The following is a 20627-nucleotide window of genomic DNA, read 5'->3' on the forward strand; positions in this document are numbered from 1 at the left end:
TCCCCTGCAAGGCTGAGGTACCGTCATACAGCTCAGCCAGACTTTCAGAGGATTTTCATTAGATTCTATACCAATCAGTGTACTGCCAGGCAAGATGCTCCAAGAATGTTCATCCCCTTCTTCCTTTTTCCCTTTCCCACACTTTCTAGTGGGTTCTGGAATAGTCCACAATAGACACAGCTTGTAACAAACCTTCCAAAAGGAACTTCTCTAAATTTCATCCCCATTCAACAGTTTTAAAATTGGCTCTCGGGGAAGGGGGGTGGGGGGGAGGAGACCTGATTTTTAACATCTGCCCATTTCTGTGGTGTAAGTATTTCCACCACGGCCAATTCCAAACTACTGACGTGTCGTCACTGAACTCAGAGCTGGGAAGAGATGCACAGAAGCTCATCTCGGGTCAGTATTTGTATCACACGGATGCAAACAGATGTAAAGGACTCCTGGAAGAGAGAGGACAGAAAATGTGATGAAATCATTAGGAACTGATGAGTTTTGAGAACTGACTACCTTTCTTTTTAATATAATTTAATAAGTGGCTCACAATGTTCCGGAACATTGACAAGGGAGCTGCAGCAAACTAGGGCACCTCACCCCACCCAGAAAAAGCCGACTGTGCACGGTGTTTATGCCAGGGCACCCTGTTGGAGGGCTTTATACACGCGGGGTCCTTTAAACAAATGCAGGAAGTACGAGTTCAGACCTTCTACGTGGGTGTGATACGGCTACAAGACAGCCGGTGTCTGTATGGCAGTGACAGGTGCACGTGGGCAAAGCCCTGGCTGTGGGGAGAGCTGCCAGCTCTACCGCTGCCAGGGCCCAGGCGAAAGCACGGCGATGATAAAGCTGGTTTACTGGTGCCCATCACGTCCTGTTGTATACACTGCTATGTCTTTGCTTTTATCTTAGGTCCAGTCTCCTTGCAAGACTGGACCTAAGATAAATGATGTCCAAGTTTCAGGACCCACTAAGCCTCTGAGGCTCTCACTTTGCAGGTGAGGATGCTGAGATGCAGAGGAAGAAGCGAGCTCCCACGGGAAAGGAACAGGGGCTGGAAGCCAGGTCTTGTACTTATATGAAACCACTTGCTCTTCAAAGCACTGAAGGCGCTCTATTTTATTTGCTGTTCATTTGTGCAGACACTGACTCATTTCCAAAGGGCTAATAAGATTTATCCTCCGTGACTTATAGAAGCCTCTGTGCAGCCTGCTCGGTTCTGGACGTGACACCGAGTGGCCCTGGCTGCATCTGCACCAGGCCATCTGTGTTTGAAGCCTCGCTCGGCAGTGGAAGGGGTAAAGTCCACCAGGGGCCAAGTGTGCCACTGTGTCAGCAATAAATGGAGTCATTAAACCTGAGAACAGCCTATGAGTTATAGGTACTATTAGTGCCTCAATGTTACAAAGAGGAGACAGAGGTTAAGAATCCATCAGACATCACTAGGGCCGGCTTCAAGGGCACGTGGCTGGTAGCCCCATGGGAACCCACGTGCAAAGGGCCAGCCTTGGTTTTCTGCTTCCCTCTCACTGTCTTGGAGTTCTTCACAGCTGTGTCTTTGAGTCTGTGTGTTCTAAGTGAAGCTGGATGGGAGAACGGGACCACGAAGCATGTGCTCCAGCAGAACAGACGTGCACAGCACGCGTGTCCCACGTGTGACCACCAACCCTTGCTGCCTTGTCCACATACAGCAGCCGTGATGCCCCAGGAGCACGGATCCCCGGGTGCCCACTGTGCACGGCAGTTCAGCAAGACTCAGAGTGCATGGTGACATGTCGCCTCTGTAACTAAGTGGGGGACCCCAGAGCCCTGGGAGGCCAAGCTTCCTGTTAGAACCAGAGCTTGCTCTCAAAGTGGAAAGAAACACCATAGACCAAGGGCCCATATCACGTCCTTTCTTATCTCCCTTGGGGTCCCTCAGCCAGCCTGCTGTCACATGGCTGGTAAGTGGCAGAGTCAGGATGTGAGCCAGGTTGACCTCACATCCCGTTGGCTTTGGCAGCATCTCCTTCAGCTCCCTCGAAGGGCCGCGGGGTTTGCGTAGTTTCGGAAAATGTTTGTCGTGATTCCACCGTTAGCGATCTGGACATCTGACCCTTATGTGTTTACCCCCTTTGACTTTTTTCTTTTTTTTCTTATTTTCTCTGCATCATTGAAGCTGCATTTTCTCCATTCACTGAGCAAATCATCACTCTGACCCAGGAACACACAACTATGTCACCCAACGGAGAATCAGCAAAGCTTCTACTTTCAGAGACACGGACAGCTGAGGCATTTCTAAAAATGCTACTAAAAACAAAGAACTGATGAGTTTCATGTAACTTCAAAGTCTTTCTGCTTCTTTTCCCCAGCACTTCATTATCTGGTCAAGGGGCTGTGTTTCATGGCAGGTGGAATCTCTCCAAGGATGAGGGCAGGGCTGGTGGGGAAGGGGGAGGGGCTGGATGAGCACGTGCTGATAGGCAGACATTCATTCCTCCTCAAAGGGGGCTCGTTCGGTGAACACAAACGTGGGCGCGAAACAGCGGGTGAGCATTCTGTGTGCTTGGGTCCCACAGAGGCTCAAAGTCTGGGAATTTCCACCCCAGGACCTCTGCATCCAGAAGACCCTCCCCCCCCACAATGTAAGTTACATTGTGTGTGTGTGTAACTTACACCACACACAATGGGCTGTAAGTTACATCAGCTGTAAGTCATGCCCCTGGGATAAGGTGTTGCATAAGAAAGTAAGGAAACAACAAAACAACAACCCAAAACCTTTAGGAGGGTGGCCTAAAGCCACAAAAGCCATAAAGCATTTGCTGGTCATGCAGCCAATTCCATGTCCTTTTACCACTGTATAGCGATTGTGTTCTAGTAATAATAGCTACAGATGTCACCCTTGGGCCTGGTGCAGATGTGCTGATGGACACGTAAAACCGCTGCTTGTCAAAAAAGACCCAGATCATTGACTCTCATTTTACAGAGGAAGAAACTGAAGCCCAGAATCCGGTTAACTTTTTCCTGTTTTGTTATAACAAAAAGTGGAAGAAATCACAGGCATAGATGTAAAACACAAAACTGTAAAACTCCCAGGAGACAACACGGGAGAACACCTGGATGACCTTGGGTGTGACAATGACTTTTTAGGTACAACGCCGGAGGCACAGTCATGGAAAGAATAATTGATAAGCTGGATTTCATTAAAATTAAAAACTCCTGCTCCATGAAAGCAACGTCAAGAGAATGAGAAGACAAGCCACAGACAGGGAGGAGAAAATATCTGCAAGAGACACATCTGATAAAAAACTGTTACTGAAGTTATACAGAGAAATCCTAAAGCTCAACAATAAGAAAATAAACAACCTGATTAAAAAATGCGCCAAAGACCTTAACAGACACCTCACCAGAGAAGATATACAGACGACAAATAAGCCTGTAATAAGATATTCCACATCCTATGTCATCAGGGAGATGCAAATTAAAACAACCATGAGATACCACTGCACACCTACTAGAACGGCCAAAATCCAGACACCACCAACACCAAATGCTGGTGAGGATGTGGAGCAACCGGAACTCCCATCATTGCTGGTGGGGATGCAGAATGGCACAGCCACTGTGGAAGATGGTTTGGCAATTTCTTTCAAAACGAAATGTAGTCTTAACACACGATCCAGCAGTTGCACTCCCTAGTATTTACCCAAAGGAGTTGAAAACGTACGTCCACACAGAAACCTGCACACGGATGTTCACAGCAGCTTTATTCATAATTGCCAAAACTTGGAAGCCACTGAGATGTCCTTCAGTAGGTGATGGATAAATAAACTGTGGTCCATCCAGACAGTGGGATGTTATTCATCACTGAAAAGAAATAACTATCAAGCCATGAAAAGACATGGAGGAACCTTACATGCATATAACTAAGTGAAAGAAGATGGTCTGAAGAGATTTAACTACCATAGGATCCCAACTAGACGACACTGTGGAAAACACAAAACTACGGAGACGGTAAAAGATCCGTGGCTACAGGAGCAGGTGGGTGGGAGACGGGGGCGATGAGTGGGCAGAGCACAGAGGATTTTTAGGGCAGTGACACTACTGTGTGTGATGCTATTACGATGGATACATGTCCTTATGTGTTCGTCCAAGCCCATAGCACGTGCAAGCCCAAGAGTGAGCCTGAATGTAAACCACGGACTTTGGGAGATTATGATGTGTCAGTGTAGATTCATCAACTGCAACAAATGTACCATTTGGGGGGATGCTGATAATGGGGGAGGCTGTGCGCGTGTGGGGCAGGGGGTGTGGGAAATCTATGTTCTGCTCCCTTTTGCTGGGAACCTTAAGCTGCTCTAAAAGTCTTTTAAAAGAGTAGAAAAGAGAGGAGAAAAGAAAAAAGAATAACACCCATAAATCCCCCTGAAGTGGAGGCCCTGGAATCTGAGACTCGGTCTGCTGGCTCCAGAGCCTGTGTCTCTCGCAGGGACCGCCCGCTACAGTTTACAAAGGGCTTCCCCATACTCTCAACTCAGGGCCATGTGGATTTCAGATTAAATGTCCAATTCTGACCTCCGTTACACTGCAAAGAAACTTCTCGCAGGTCATAAATTGTTAGCACCTGCCATAAGAAAGCAAGCATCTGTGTACAAGTCCCAAGGCAGAGATCAGTCCCTGGAATCCCCCAGCCGTGCCTCCACAGAGCTTGTGTTGATGCGGATGTGATGACGTGACGTGTCAGAGAAAGACAGAGAGAGAGGCTGAGGGGAGGCGAGGACAGAACCCAGGATGAAAAGCCTCGCCCACCCACCCTCAGGGTAGAGTCTGGGGGCTTCAGAGACAATCACAAGAAGCCAACTTGCTTCTCTTCTTAAGAAGGAAATTTCTAACCTCAGAATGTACCTGTTCCCACATGTGTTAGTTATGGCTGAAGAGCGTGAATCAGGGAGTGGGTGCAGTAAAAAAAAAAAACCCTATGAAAGGCAGAATTCTTGAAGGAGAGCCATCCATCCCTTTCCGAGACACCTCAGCCACGGGATAAAGAGTCGGTGGGTGGGGACTTCCCCGGTGGTCCAGTGGTAAAGAATCCACCTTCCAATGCAGGGGACGCGGGTTCCATCCCTGGCTGGGGAACTAAGATCCCACATGCCGCGGGGCAACTAAGCCCGCGCGCCGCAACTACTGAGCTCTCGCGCCTCAGTGAGGGAGCCCGCATGCCACAAACTACAGAGCCCGTGGGCCACAACTAGAGAGAGAAAACTCGCATGCCACAACTAGAGAGAAGCCTGCACACCACAATGAAAGATCCCGCATGCCTCAACGAAGATCCCGCGTTCTGCAAGCAACTAAGACCCGATGCAGCCCAAAAAATAAAGAAAATAAACAAACAAATAAATAAATATTTTAAAAAATCATTTAAAAAAGAAAAAAAAGAGTCGGTGGGTGGAGCCCCATGCCCGATGGCAACAAGCCCGTGTCTGCCATGAAAGGAGTGTCTTTGATTCAACAAATATCTACAGGAGGAATTTTCCAGCCCCTGGCGACACAAAGGTAAATTAGATAAGCTCCCACATCTAGGAATGGTCGGTGGGGGGGTGTTGGAGAGGATTTGGGGAGGTGGCCAGGATGCCCACAAGCATAGGACGGCCCACAGGAGATGTGAACTGCGCTGAGACAGTCCTGGGGAGGGAGGTCCCAACTGACTCCCGAGGATTCTGGATCTGGATCTGGATCAGGGTCTGGGTCAGGATCTGGATCTGGATCTGGGTCAGGATCTGTATCAGGGTCTGGATCTGGGTCTGGACCAGGATCTGGATCTGGGTCTGGAAGGGCACCGTCCCGCGGGGGCGGCCGGGGAGCAGGGGAAGGCGGCCGCGTGTCCGGAGCTCCCTGCGCACAGAGATTCGCCCCTTCCACTCGGACACTCCGGGAAATACCAAACCCAGGCAACTCTGTTCATTTCCTCCGGCAAACAGAAAACACATTCCGTCTCCTCTTTTCCTCCAGAAGCCCCCAAACGACACTTGCCCTTTGAACTCTGTGATAACCGTTCTGGTCCCGGGAGCCTGCTGAGACAGGGGCAGAGGGACCCCTCCGCCTGTTTTCTAGGTCAGGGATGGAGAGGCTGCGTTTACACGGGGCCGATGCCCCTGCCGCCGTCTCCCCTCCCTGGGCAACTTCAGAGCTGTCAGCCAGACCCTTCCAGAAGGCAGAAGAACCCTGGGGAGGGAAGAAAGGATCTGTTTGCTTTTTAGTGCTTCTCATTAACTCGACTGAGAGCCAAGGCTTTGCTCTCAGCAGTGCAGGGATCTGAGGCTGAAGCTGAAGCCCCCCCAGCTCCGGGGGACCCCGCTCCCCGACACCTGTGCCTTACCCCTTCCCGACACGCAGGAGGGCTAGACACAGGGGGGGCCGGGCCTCTGCGCCTGGGAGACAGATCACCCTTATCTACCTGTTTGTCAGGACTGCGCTGGGGCCACCTCGCGTGGAGCCAGGTCCCCCTTTGCCTGGTGTGGTCGACGGGCTTGGGGTGCCTGTCAGGGGGCCCGTCTGCAAAATGGCCAGCGGGGAGGGGTAGGGAGAGCCACCGGCACAGCCACCTGGGGGCTGGGGGTGTCACTCAGCCACCACATGACGAAGAATCCTCCCGACGGCCCCACAGTGAGATGCTCCACCTATCACCCGGCCGAGACCTGAGGCCAGTGTGCGTATCACCTCCTCCCCCGGACCCAGAACAAGGCCTTCCTTTCCAAAAAGAGAACGGACACGATTATTTTGGTGAGCAAACTGAATGCTTCATAGTAATTCACTAAGAGGGCCTCAAATGTTGAAATTTCCACCTACTTCAGATATTCCTGACGTGTAAGCAAGGAAAAGGCAGGACCTTTTGTTAGATCCGAGTTATTCATCATCAGTTTCTCGGAGGCCACAAAATCATCTTGACTTTGAGGCTCCCTGCCTGAGAGTAAACGTTCTTAAGGAGTCTAAATCAGTTGGAAAAAAGAAAACCAAACAAATAAACAAGCAAACAGCTAACCCGGTACAGAGGTCTAGCCTGAGTTCGCACCCTCTCCTAAAAGCTTGGGATCCACCAGAAACCAGTTTCACTATCCGACAGTTCTGAGTCCCCAGAAGAGCACAAGATAAGCTGGGTGGGTTTTATCACAGGGTTAGGCCTTCCTGGCTGGCACCAGAATTCCAGAAACCGGTAACAGAATGTTCTAACCACGTCCAGTTATCAAAAACCTTGTGCAGAACGACAACATAATTAAAAAGTGCAGAGAAACCCACCGATAATGCAAACCTTATTAAGCTGGCACAGCGTGACTCACAAGGAAAATTAAAAGGGCTTGAGGGTGTGCAGAGAGCTAAGGTCCTTAAAAATGGAATACTTTTCACAGATTTTTCACATTCTAATATATTACCGTAAATATCAGTAACACCTGATGCTCTGGGACCCAACCCAAAAAGCCTCCTCTGCCGGGTGTGTGTCTCCAGGACACACCTCAGTCTGTGTGACTTTGTGGAGACCCCGGGCAGTGGGGGGAGGGTGTCACCAGGTGGAATGCCGGGTGTCACAGCCAGCAGCATGGCGGCTAATAGCCAACACACATGAAATCATTAAAATCCACTTAACTAGATGATGAAAGCGATTGAAAAATTATTTCCTTGGGTGAGAGGAAAGCCACACTTAGGTTCCTCTCTCTTCATTTGCAAGTGATATCCTGTATCTGAAGCATACGTAAGTGGAACAAGAGAACAGTTCATTCAAATGCCCCATGTATTTTTTTTGACACTCCATGTGCTTTCATGAAATTACTGCAGTGTTCTACTTACCACTGAGAATCACTTGAAGTCCCTAACTTCAACCACTGGTAACGTTTTTTTTTTTTAATAAATTTAATTAATTAATTTATTTTGGCTGCATTGGGTCTTCGTTGCTGCGTGTGGGTTTTCTCTAGTTACGGTGAGCGGGGGCTACTATTCGTTGCAGTGCGTGGGCTTCTCACTGCGGTAGCTGCTCTTATTGCAGAGCACGGGCTCTAGGCGCGCAGGCTCAGTAGCTGTGGCACGTGGGCTTCAGTAGCTGTGGCACGCGGGCTCTAGAGCGCAGGCTCAGTAGTTGTGGCGCACGGGCTTAGTTGCTCTGCGGCATGTGGGATCTTCCCGGACCAGAGATCAAACCCCTGCATTGGCAAGCGGATTCTTAACCACTGCGTCACCAGGGAAGCCCACCACTGGTAACGTTTTTAATTTTAATTCTAGTATGGGCTCAGAGTAAGGGAAAGAGTCCCTTTAATTAACTGACTCACCCAGGCCTGCCCCGAGCTCTCACTTGACCTTTTGGGAGAGAAACGCACCGCGCTTAGCACACAGAGGATGTGAGTCCAGGATGATGCTTTGAAAATACAGGAAGCGCCATCTAAACTCTAATGACCCAAATGCACGCTGTCCCTCTGTCACTGCAAGGTGCCCTCAGCCCGAGTGGAAGCGCTGGCAGGTTAAGGTCACGGCCACGTCTGACACTCACGGCCACATCTGACACACGGGAGGGGAGGCACAACACAGCACCATCCTCGGCTTCCCACCAAGAGTGTGTGTTACCTTCCCCACGTGCGCCTGGTGGGTCTGAACTCAAGGTCAAGGCACTGAATTTACAATTTTTCATAGACAGTTGATATTTTATACTTTCCCCTAGAGGGACATTTTCCAAATTTTAATATCTCTTCACAGATGATTTGTGGGCAGGCAGGAAAAAACACGGCCCCAACAGAAACACCACCGAGCCCACCACTGGGGAGCAGCCTTATTATCACACCAGGTGCTGATAACATATGTGGCTCTAATTGTTAGAATTTGATACATTTATGAATCCAAGACAAGTGCTTTTATAAACTCTCCCTGGGCAGATCCTACCCAATTTATTTACTAATTACTGACCAGTTACACATGTCCCTCACTTCTGAACGCTTTGTTAAAAAAAAAAAAAAAGAACAAAGATGCTCAACTACACTTGCGATAATTATGAAAAGAACAAAGATGCTCAACGACATTTGCGATAATTATGAAAGGAAAGGTGAATTTCAGCTTTTCTCTCTGAGATTCACAGAAGCATAAAAATAATACGGTTGAATGGTTTAACTCTGACTTCCTAACATAGCTCGTAAATGTGCTTCGCCGAAGGGATGAACTGCACCTCGAAAGATAATGTATGTACAGAATGGTCCACCTGATGCACGGTCCCTCGTCCTGACAAGGTCCTGTTTACCACTGGATCGCTAGAACCGAGGGAGGTATGTACATGGGGATTCAACTTGAAAAAAAGACATAAGACCTTGCCCTTTCTCTATTTTCAGAAATCATGTTTAGGGAGCGGACGGTGGTCCTTTCAATCTGATAGGATTTCAGCTGCAGTCAGCTGACATGGATGAAGCATGTGAGCTCGGTCTCTGAGGTGTGCTAAGTGCTCTGGATGCAGCTTCAGGGCTGCCGGCAAGGACCTCACAGTAAGGAGGAGTGAGAGAGGTGTAGACGGAAGGGCACCACTCATTCACTGTGTGTGTGTGTGTGTGTGTATGTGTGCGCGCCCACACGTGTGTAACGGAAGCCTTGGTGATGGAGGGAGAAGAACCGGGGTTGTCCTTACATCCAGCCTAATGTGGTCGGAGCCTAAAAGTGGGAGGGCGGAGACCATAAGCCGGGGGCCAATCCAGAAGCACACGATGCTCTAAACATCCCAGACTGTGTCCTGGAAGCCGTATGGGCGCCTGGAGCAGCTAAGGAGAGGGGAAGGTCACGATCGAGCTTTGGGTTTGTCCAGTAAGGACGATGGATGGGGGTGCAGGAGGCGAGCCAGAAGGGATGAGACACCTGTGAAATGAATCCTAAGACAAAACGCCCCTTCCACTGCCAACACTGCAGGCTCCTCCACTTTTTCTGTAAAGAATATGATAAACACTAGAAGCTAAAGCCTGAGACACCCTTTGCCCTCCAGATACTGTAAAGGCCACCGTCTCCATCCGGAGGGAGATTCTGGCGGGCACACGAAGCAGAGTCATGCATTTTGAAGCCACTGACGCAGCACATGCCCAAGGGCGCCCTGTAGAAAAGCCAGCATTGTCAGGGGCAGGTCCCTGCACACCCTCTGGGCGCGGCTGCCCCACACCACCTGGCTCCATTGGCATCTGGCTTTGGGTTTAAGCCGATCTCTGGCTTTAGGAAAATCCCGAACTTACACAATACAGTCGGAGTACATCAGCTCTTTATGAAGCCATCTGCCTGTTACCCTTTTTACTTTTAAAATCACATTTCAGTTACTTATTCTCTTCTTTTCTACACATTTGAAGATATCGTTCTACCTTTTCTTTACATCCCTTTGAACTTGAGTGTCTGGTGCAGTGGAAACCTCTCTCAAAGTTGGTCTGGGTACTCCAAGTACAGCCCAGGCCACTGAGAGCCTGTACTGAGGTTTCAGATTTTTCTAGTTTTTAGATTTTTATTTATGGTTTCCAAATTGCAGTGTAGACTAACTCTGTGAGGACAAAAAAACCTGAAGAATCTAAAGAACTTTAATCTTCCATGTCTTGTGGAAATTTCCTTCCTTCTTTCCTTCCTTTTCCTTCCCTTTCTTCCTTCCTTCCTTTCTTTCCCTTCCTTCGTTTCTTCCTTCCTCCTTTCCTTCCTCCCTCCCTACCTTTTTCTCTTTTCCCTTTCTTCCTTCCTTCCTTTTTCTTTCTTTTTTCTTTCTTCCTTCCTTCCTTTTTCTTTCCTTCCTTCCTCTTTTCCTCCTTTCCTTCCCTTTTTCTTTCCTTCCTTCCTCCTTTCCTTCCTCCTCCCTTTCTTTTTTTCTTTCTGAAGTATAGTCAATTTACAACATTGTGTTAATCTCTGCTGTACAGCAAAGTGACTCTCTTTTACACATTTATACATTCTTTTTTAATATTCTTTTCTATTATGGTTTATGCCAGGAGATTGGATATAGTTCCCTGTGCTGTACGGTAGGACCCTGTTGTTTATCCATCCTGCTGAAATTTTCTACAAGCCGGTTCCTTAAGAACATCTCCTAAGAGTGTCTAATGATATTATATAAAATGTTTCATAGAACTACCCATCTACCGGTGTCCACTTGCAATATTAAAGTATACCGATTCACAATTCAGAGGCTACAAGTTGCCAAATGAAATCAAATACAGTTAGTAAGGAAAACTTCATTTTAAAGTGTTTTTTTCCATATAAATGTGATAGAATCACCTTTATTTTTATTAAACTGAAATATGGTAAAATACGTCTTCAAGGGTTGATTTGAGCACAATGCCCTCACTACCTTTTAGCGCATTAAAATTTATGTTTGATCCTGTGGTTGACATGAGTTGAAAGAAAGATCTGTAGCACCCAACAAATGGCAAAACCAAGCTCCTATGTTACTAACAACAAAATGCACATCATGCAGCACAGAGTTTCAATGATGAACATACGTCAAACTTTCTACTTTAATAGCATTTCATTCCAGGTTAACTCTGCCTTGACTCTAGACACATACACTAAATTGTTAAAAAGTTATTTTGTTTAAACTTGAATGCAGGCAGGTGACACACAACTAATCTATTCTGTTAGAAATCAGGGGAGTGGTTATCTTTTGGGGACAGAGACCGGAAAGGGGTACAAGGAGGCTTCTGAGATGCTGGTGATGCTTGTTTCTTGATCTAGCCAGTTACACACGTAGATTCCGTTGATGGAAAGTCACAGACTTTACACTTCTGATCTGTGTGTGCACAGCTGGCATTGGCAAAGGATTTAATAATTAGCTTTTCTATGTAGCAATCCTCTGGTTAGAGAGACACAGCTGAAGGAAGCAGGAGTAAAACTGAACCTTGGAGAAATGACACAGCTTCCTCCCAACTATATACATGGATGCAGGAAGCCCAGGAATGAGGAAGAAAGTCAGAGTTCTGAACTCTTGGGAGGAAAAAACTAGTGGCAGCAGGAGGTGAGGTGGGGATGTCAGGTCTTTATGCACCTCTTTTCTTTTCCCAAATCCCACTGGACGGCACCCACTCCTGCTTTGAGGACCAATAAGGAAAGAGGCATGAGGGCTAGTGTCCCAAATCAGGATGTTTCGGCAAATCTCGTCTGGCCTCTCCGATTGGCAAGGGGACCCTAAGCTTGCTTCTCCCCATCCTTCTGAGATCCCAGGAGATGGTTGGGGACATTGTTTCCCCTCTATCTTATGTACCTGAGGTTGATGAAATCTGATACACGAGCATACATGAAGCTGGCAAGAACAACATCACAGGAAGGTCAACGTAGTTTTGTGAATTAAAAAAAAAGTTGAGAAAAGACAGACATGCTCCAGACCCGTTGTGTTCCATGTCACTCCCCACGGCATCTGGAGTTCAACAAACGTAGGAGGCTTTGAGCGTCTTGGGGTGAACTTTACCATCCTTTCCCCCGTTCTCCCCACACAAGCAATGGGGCCATGACAGTCGCTGTGTCTTGTCCACCCTGCAAACCGCCGGCACCAAGGGAAGGACATTTAATTTTGAGGTACACAGGTGACTGGACATCCCAAGGCACTGGAATTTATCTCTAAGGAAAAATGTCCTTGGCAAGTACACAGGGTAACAAGGGGAATGTCTGCATACCTAATTGTAACCATCAATCCCACTTTTACCCACGGTGTAAAAATACAATATAAAGCAAACCAACACACACATCTGACCTTCCTCCTATAATCCTGTCCTATGTCCACCTTTCCGCACATAGAGAACTTGAATTTTCACTTGAGAGAAAAGAGTATGTGGGCTTATAGGAAATATATGCCCTGGAAAGCAAATTAGTCAATCCATGCATGCCTTTCAGTCGGGCAAGGAACGGCTCTAAGGAATGGCCCTCCGGCCAAGCTGCTGGGGTCCAGGGGTGCAGGGACCTGGCTGCTGGCTGAAGCCGTCACCCCAAGCATGTAGGGCTGTCACCCTGCATTGCATGGGCACAGTAATTCCCAAACGTGTTGGCCACCATGCAGGGTCCCTTCATTTTTTCCATGTTATAAACTCACCTCTCATTTTCAATACGGTGTGATAAGTTCAGTATAGATCTAATGTGGGCAACTGAGGAGCAGGGACCCACATGGAGGAGATTCGGGGTAAAGCAAGTTTCATTTTGCCAGGAAAGTGTGCACGCCACGCATCCGATCACACCCACGGAGTTCCATGTGAAACTGGGTTTCACGAACCATCTAGAAACACAAAGGCGCCCTGGTCTCGGATTTCTCTGACTATTCCTTAAGCGGCACATTAATGAACAATTTAAAGTGTTTTTTTTTTAATCCACTTCTGGTTTTACATCTAACCCTATGCTTACCAGTCATGAAAATATTGAAAAAAAACTCAAACCACAAATTAATTCTGCTCTTCCTATGTTTGTATCAGATAGCAGTATGTGGGGGTATTACTAGGATATGATTATATTTAATACAGTATGTTTGAATTTTGTGGTGGAAAGTATAGAGGGAGGCCAGCAGAGACATGCTTGGGTGTAACTTACCGAAGCCAGCACACCTTACAGACATGATCCTCCTACTATCAACACAATTCTGACACTCACTCTCCCCCCTCAAAGAGTTAATGAGATAATCTCTTTAATGGCCCTCTCTGAATTCAGTCATTATAAAGTACCAAGCATCGAGTCAGGCAAATTACTTAATTAGCTCAACTCTCCCAGCTACTAAATTTGAACACAGGGCAGAGGAATACAGTTTGTAACCACACTCTTGACTCAAAGGGGGAAAACTGCCCTTTGGAAAATGGAGATTATATACTTCCATACACATTACGTACCATGTACATACACGTATATATTAACATCAAGTAAGCCATGTTGCACCGTCAGCTTCCCATTATTCGTCATTTGCTCAAAAAGTATTAATACCTTGGGAATTAGCGGGTATAATATTTTTTTTTAAAAAAAGGAACAAAACACTTTTGCTTATGGTCTTAATTCTTTTACCTAAAGTCTAAAGTGATTAGAGGACTTTACGATTCAGGGCAACTTGAAAGAGTTAGCTGTTCCCCAGAAGAGAGAAGGACTTACCTCCACTTTGGCCAACTTCAAGTTGACCTGAAACACCTAAAACGGCCCAACCTCTTTCACGGTAGCCAGGAGCTAATTGATACCAAGACTCCAGTCACCTGGCCCAGCCCAGCACCCCTGATGCCCTGCTAGAGATGCCTCTGGCGGTCAGTCCCCAGGATCAAACACATCCTGCAGGCCACCCTGGGTACCTGAAGACTCTGACGTTATAAGAACACACACTGCACACACACAGAAATAAGTGTGTTCCCACACATATTCTACTTATAATAAACTAAGAGTACAGTTTAAACACTAACCATTTTTGAGATCTTTCTATCCCACTCGTAATTTGGAATTCTCCAGAGATTAGTGACATAGGAAAAAGAACGTTCTCTCAGTGAGAAGGCCAGTGTTCGAGTCCTTCCTCAGTTTGTTTCTCAACAGCTGTGAATCCCAGCCATGAATACTTACGTGTCCCAATTCAAGTTCTCTCCCCTCATCACTGATGTAAAAACATATCAATGCAGGGATGTATTCCTGCACTGAAGTGTGACTGTGTGCAAATGTGTGTGTGTGTGCTCGTGGGGTTCTTTTAAAAGGCCCTTCTTTTTTTTTGTATTGAGATTTCTCAGGGGATATAGTTTACCCGACTGTAAAATATAATTTACGTAGTAAGATCTCTCTTCTAATAGTAAAAACAAATTCATTCGTTTATTCATGCACCTTGAGTCTGACATTGTCATTGTATTAACTGTATCAGTTAGAAAACAAATCCTGTATTAATTGTACTTTTTTCTACCTATTTGTGGCCAGAGGTACAAATATAGGTTTTTAACACATAATATATTTCAAAAAAGTCATCAGTACACTTTCGAGGAAGCTGCTTTTCACATTTATTTCTTTTTTTTTCTTTTCATACATTTATTGACTTATTTATTTTTGGCTGCATTGGGTCTTTGTTGCTGCACACGGGCTTTCTCTAGTTGCAGGGAGCGGGGGCTACTTCTTTGTTGTGGTGCGCAGGCTTCTCATTGCAGTGGCTTCTCTTGTTGTGGAGCACGGGCTCTAGGCGTGCGGGCTCAGTAGTTGTGGCACGTGGGCTCAGTAGTTGTGGCTCGCGGGCTCTAGAGCGCAGGCTCAGTAGTTGTGGTGCACAGGCTTAGTTGCTCCGCGGCATGTGGGATCTTCCCGGACCAGGGCTCGAACCCGTGTCCCCTGCACTGGCAGGTGGATTCTTAACCACTGCGCCACCAGGGAAGCCCCACATTTATTTCTGAATCAGGAAAGCTATTGGATTATCTACGAGATTTACTCTTTCCCAAATTTAATTTAAAGCCAAGTCATTTTAGAAGCCACAATTACCAACATGCAAGAACCTCTACTTGAAAAATTTGTATAATTTGAACATGCAAAACCAATTGTTCTAAATTTATTAAAGCATTTTCCTCTCAGGCTCAAATCCTAGAAGCAGCCTAGCGTAGGACTAGATGTGTGAATTATAAACTTCTGAAAACAGAGGCTTCTGATCAAGACACTGCAGGATTTTTCTTTACAGTGTTTTCTCTAATGCTTTAGCCAATCCATTTCTAAATGTCCCAGGAGACTACTTTCTAAGCTTGTGCTCTTCACTTTCCCAGTAACTCAAAGCACAGGGGTAATTCTCTTGAAACTTAGTTTAAATTTTTCCTTGGAAATTTCACTGCTGTATCACCTTGTGAGCCTGAGTTTCATCCTAACACTGCCAGCCTGGCGATTCCAAACGGCAGGAGCCACCTTTGAACTGCAGCTCAAGCCTCCCTCGGCCTCCAGGTTCTGGAAGACATGGGCTCCCCGTCTCCCGCCTGCAGCCTGGAAAACCTTCGGGGCCAGCACGCCCGGCTGAGGCTGGGAGCTCCCGGTCAGTCTTCGTCTGGCTCCAGGACAGCGAGAGAAGTCCACCCCCTTCCTCTGCGCGGCGAGACCTCATCTCACTGCACGGCCTTTGGAGACACAGGAACCCAAGCTCAAATCCCAGCTTTGCCACGTTCTCACTCTGGAGGCAGCCACTTCCTCCTTCTGAGCTCAGTCTCCTCATCTGTAAAATGGGGATGATAACCCCCCCCCCAGGGTTGTGGCCAAGGTACCCCTTGGTGCCCCGTGCAGACCTCGAAGCAGTGGCTGTTATTATTCTTGGAAGCACTGCTCTCCCTGGGGCTATGTGGTGTTGGCAGGGATGTCCAGCATGAAAACTAAATGCTCGTTCTCTTCTGTGCAGGGGAATCTGCTTTTCGGTACGCCAGAATACACAGTTATCAATTCCACACGATCCCAGCACCGGAGGACACCTTGCAGAGGGTTTAACCTGAGTCTTTATCTTGCAGCCCTGGAAACCACGCGCCGGTCACCGCAGGACTCGCGTCCAGGAGGTCTCCTTGCTGCTTCGCTCTGAGAAAGTCCAGTGCAAATCCACAACCCCAATCCTCACACCCTTGTCAGAAACAACATCTGCCTGGAACTGGGAATTCTTTCCTTGAGAAGACCACAGGGGGCAGCAGAAACCAGGAGGGGCACAGACAGGTCTGTGCAGACAAGTCCCTGAGAGTGGGCAGTGGTCTGATGTCATTCCCATCCACAGAGCAATTCCTCCCCAAAGCAGGAGGGACTTGGCGCCGGGGGACAGCCCGCAACCTGCACGCGGCCGGGTGAAGACAGTAGCCAGACCACTGCTGGGGCCCAGCTTTTACCAAGTGGCAGGTCTAGGACGGATGCGAGTGCTGGACCAAACCACTAGCTTAGGACTGGCCAGGCCACACCTCACCCCTTTATACTACGACTACCACTTCACCCACAGGCCAGGTGGGCTCCAAGCATTCTGAATTGAGACTCTACCCCATCAATTTGGAGGAGGGGCTTGGAATTTCAGATCAGGATCGGATTTGGCAAGAGTCATAATAAATCCATGTTGCTGCCCATGCACTGTGTATTTCATAATGTTTACAAATTAATCTCTCAAAGGTAGAAAAATGGCAGATGTATTAAATCGAGAGTCTGATGTTTATAGACTAACAGTAGCTGGTCACCTTCTACAGCACATTCAGGGTTTGGACTTGACACCAATCTGTTAAGAACGTTGAAAACTGTTGTGTAAATTACACCTGCACTGTCCTGGTTCCAAAATTAGTATCTGATTCTATGTAATTATTTCTCTTACTGTCAGTTGTCAATTTCATCCCATAGTTCTTTTTTAAGGAGCCGCTTTCAATGGTTAAAATCTCAAAGCTTAACATACACCTGCCTTGAAGGCACTGTCTTTCACTAAGACATTTAAGCAAGTAGTTCACTTAATTAATCAATTAAAATTTAAGATCACATAACAGAAGGTCCAGGAGGGGGAAAAACACTGTACACTTAAAGAGACGTGAATATGAAAACAAAGACTGTCCCAATTATCAATGCATAAGATATTTCTATTCAAAATTATGAAGAATGAGACACCAAATCCAAAAATTGATAGAAGTTTCTCAAAGAGCAAATATCTCCTAGTTTCTGGAAAGGAACCCATCATTTGCTTAGCTAAATGGTAGGTACAGAAGCCTAGAAATGAGTTTGTCACTGTAGGGCGGGCTAGAGTACTTGAGAAATGCTTGGATAAACTGTAGACCCAGAGTATAAAATCTCAGTTAGTATAAGCACTAGATCAGATACTCACACACTTACATCATCTCAGGAAGAGGAGAATCTCAGAAAAAGAGCTCCAGAAACAAACATCTACAGGAATTTCTCAGCAACCACTTCCCTATTTAACCAGTCTCGCTGGCTACCCACAAATCCTTCCCTAGACCCAACTTAAGTCTTCACGCCTTGAGGAAAGCCTATCCCTCTTAATTATCCTCATCAGAGACGGAGCACAGTTGATTGCCCTTCTCTGCATAATAAATCCATTCACATTTTTTCAAACATTAAATTATCTCAGCCTTGAATCCTCCAGTCTAAATGTCCTCATTTCTTTATCTTGACTTCCCAGATCGCATACATAATACACTCACCAAATGCTGGTCTCCGCTCTGAACTCTCTTCCACCATCTCCCCTTCCTGTCTAAATTGCGGGGCTCAGAACCCCACCAAGAGCCGAGGCTCACACCACAACCTCTACAGAGATTCAGCTCAAAGCTCCAGAAGCTTTAACTGCACCAAGCAAAAAGGTAAAATGCTCGTTTCTATCACTCACAACAAAAATTGTATCAAGAATTCCAACATGTTTCAGTGACATTTTTTTTAACCTAGCTGTAAAATTCAAGGCAATTCACCCATTATTTTAGAACTCCTCATTTTGATCACAATATCCTTCCCCTACTGTCAACAGTTTCCCTGAGGCATTAGTGGGAAATGCGAGCCTTCAAGTGTGGTAAAAATTCTGGTTGCCAGTTTCAGAAAAATAACAGGGTAAAAATAAGTTCAAGGCCATCACTTCTCCTTTGAAAAGAAAATGTTAGCCCCGAGTTTGCAACAACAGAGTTTCAATTTTTGAAACTCCTGGGTCACGAATTTTATTTCAATGTGGCAAAGTATGTTGACCAAAATGTCAAAAAATGTAAGTATCAAGCAACACGCATGAGGCTTTTTAAAACATTCAGAAAGTACTTAAAATGCCTTCCGAGTCCGCCAGCAATGTCCTCACCAAGCAGACGGCCCGCCGCGCTGAAGATCAGCTGCCCCTTCACCGTTAGAACGCCAACCGCACAGAAAGCAAAGATTTCGACCAAATATGGTTCGTCTCTCCTCAAATTTTCAGCGTGACCACTAAAAATACGTTCACAAAAAATCCAGCCAAGCATTACTTTTCTCCCAAAGTGCTTCTCGGATTATAAAACAGCTTTGAAAGTTCAGCCTGACAAAACAAATATGGTACTAGGAGGAGAGACCTGGAAGGCGATCACAATAAGTCTCATTTAAATTCCTGGAAAGCACGGCTTCTTCGAACAGCTATTCAGATCGCTTTGGAAGGAGACATCACTTGCTTCCCTCAAGCCAGGAGTTTAACTTCACTCCGTCCCCCTGCATCGCAAAATCCGAACGAGGTGGATGTTACATGCCGTACCCCCAGTGCATCAAATCTCCCCTCGGTACACGGTGGAAAGTAAAACAACTCAAAAGCAGGAGTTTTCCTCGCGCCAAGTGCGCAAGAATGAATACCCGGGTATTCAGGATTCTAAAGATCTCTTCTGCCCCTAAACGCCTCAGCTACAGAAAACTAGAAATCAGTGGAACGCACTTTAAGCTTTAAGAAGCTCAGTTTTGCCTGCGGGCGGGGTCGAGAAAGACAATTAAAGACCCCGATTCCCTTCCAGAGCCCAAAGAAAAGATCCCTGTTACTGAGCCACTGGGGCACACTGGGTCCTCCGGTCCCCGAAGCGCAAGCCTGCCGGGGGGCTCACCTCTCTAAGAATTTCCTGCTTCTCCCCCGCAGACCGCCCTCAACATCCCGCCCACAGGTCTGGGTGCGGGTCGCCGAGTCTAACCCGGTGCTTGAGCTGCCCCCGGGCTGCGGCGACCCCGCGGCAGACGCCTGGCACCGCCCGACCCCGAGCCCCCGGTCGCCCACCTTCTCCGGACGCCGCGCCTCCCGGCGCCCGACCCCGAGGCGCTGGAGCCGGGGACGAGCGTGTCACATTTTCTTCTCCGGCTGCCGCTCGGGCGCGCGCCACGCGCTCCCACAATCGCGCCAACTGGAGCGGGGACCCGGGGCCCGGGCGCCAGACGCGCGCGGCTCAGCGGCTCCCGCCCGCCTCCGCCGAGCAGCCTCCCGACGCCGCCCCGGAGCCCCGGCGAGCCGCCTTCGCGGGTCCGGATCGCTCGGCGCCCGGCAGCGGCGGCGGCCGGCGCGGAGCTGCGCTCAGCCCGCGCCGCGCGCCTCATTGTTCCCGGCGGCGGCTCTGGGCTCCCGGCCCCCGCGCCGAGCCCGCGCCGCGCCCCGCCCCCAGGCCCTTCCGCCTCCGCGGCCGCCTCCGGCCTCCCCTCCCGGCCCCGCTCACCTAGCGGGCGGCCACCGGCCCCGGGAAGTTCCCGTCGGCTCCCCACGCCCCCGGCCCCGCTGCCCTGCCGCGGCGGCGCAGGGGGTGCACGCCGAGCCCCGCTCCTGACACAGAGCGATCGCAGACTCGGGCGGCGCGGCGGCCTCAGAAGGCACGCCTGTCCCCGCCGCCGCCTCCAGCCAGCCCCGGTCCTCCGGGGGTCACCTGCACAGGCTCCGCCCGGCACGGCGCGTGGCACCCGCGGGCACTCGGGCCCCGCCGGCGGCAGGGATGCAGGGATGAGGACGGGCTGTGAGTGGCAGAGAGGGTGTCGGGGCGCCTGGCCCCGCGGAAGTGAGTCTTTGTGCGCCCCTCTCCGGCACACCCTCCCGCGGCGCCGAAGGCCGGGCTACCTGCGCGCGAGGCAGAGCCCGGGAGCCGGCCGGGTGGGGCGCAGCGGGGCGAGCGCAGCATCCTCCCGGCCCGCTGGCTCCCTTTGTTCCGCGCGCTCGGCCAGGGCTCCGCGCCGCCGCCCGGCGCTCGCTCCCGGGAGCTTCTCCGCGGCGCCCGGGGTCGGGGTTGGAGCGGGAG

At 48.7% G+C, this 20627-nt stretch overlaps 1 protein-coding gene across 2 annotated transcripts in view; it reads right to left on the reverse strand.

The window, feature by feature from the left end:
• Window positions 1-20154, reverse strand: part of ST6GAL2 (ST6 beta-galactoside alpha-2,6-sialyltransferase 2) — a 65127-nt gene extending 44973 nt beyond the window's left edge. Inside the window, exon 1 of one of the 2 annotated variants that reach the window (XM_061211339.1) lies at window positions 20058-20154. The gene's annotated coding sequence lies outside the window, so the exon portion shown is untranslated. Of the gene's footprint in view, window positions 1-19627; window positions 19871-20057 lie in introns of those variants that run through there. The other variant, XM_061211338.1, reaches the window with a different exon arrangement.
• Window positions 20155-20627: the final 473 nt, after the last annotated feature.

Source organism: Eubalaena glacialis, chromosome 14 (genome assembly GCF_028564815.1).
Source record: "Eubalaena glacialis isolate mEubGla1 chromosome 14, mEubGla1.1.hap2.+ XY, whole genome shotgun sequence".
Classification (NCBI taxonomy): Eukaryota; Metazoa; Chordata; class Mammalia; order Artiodactyla; family Balaenidae; genus Eubalaena; species Eubalaena glacialis.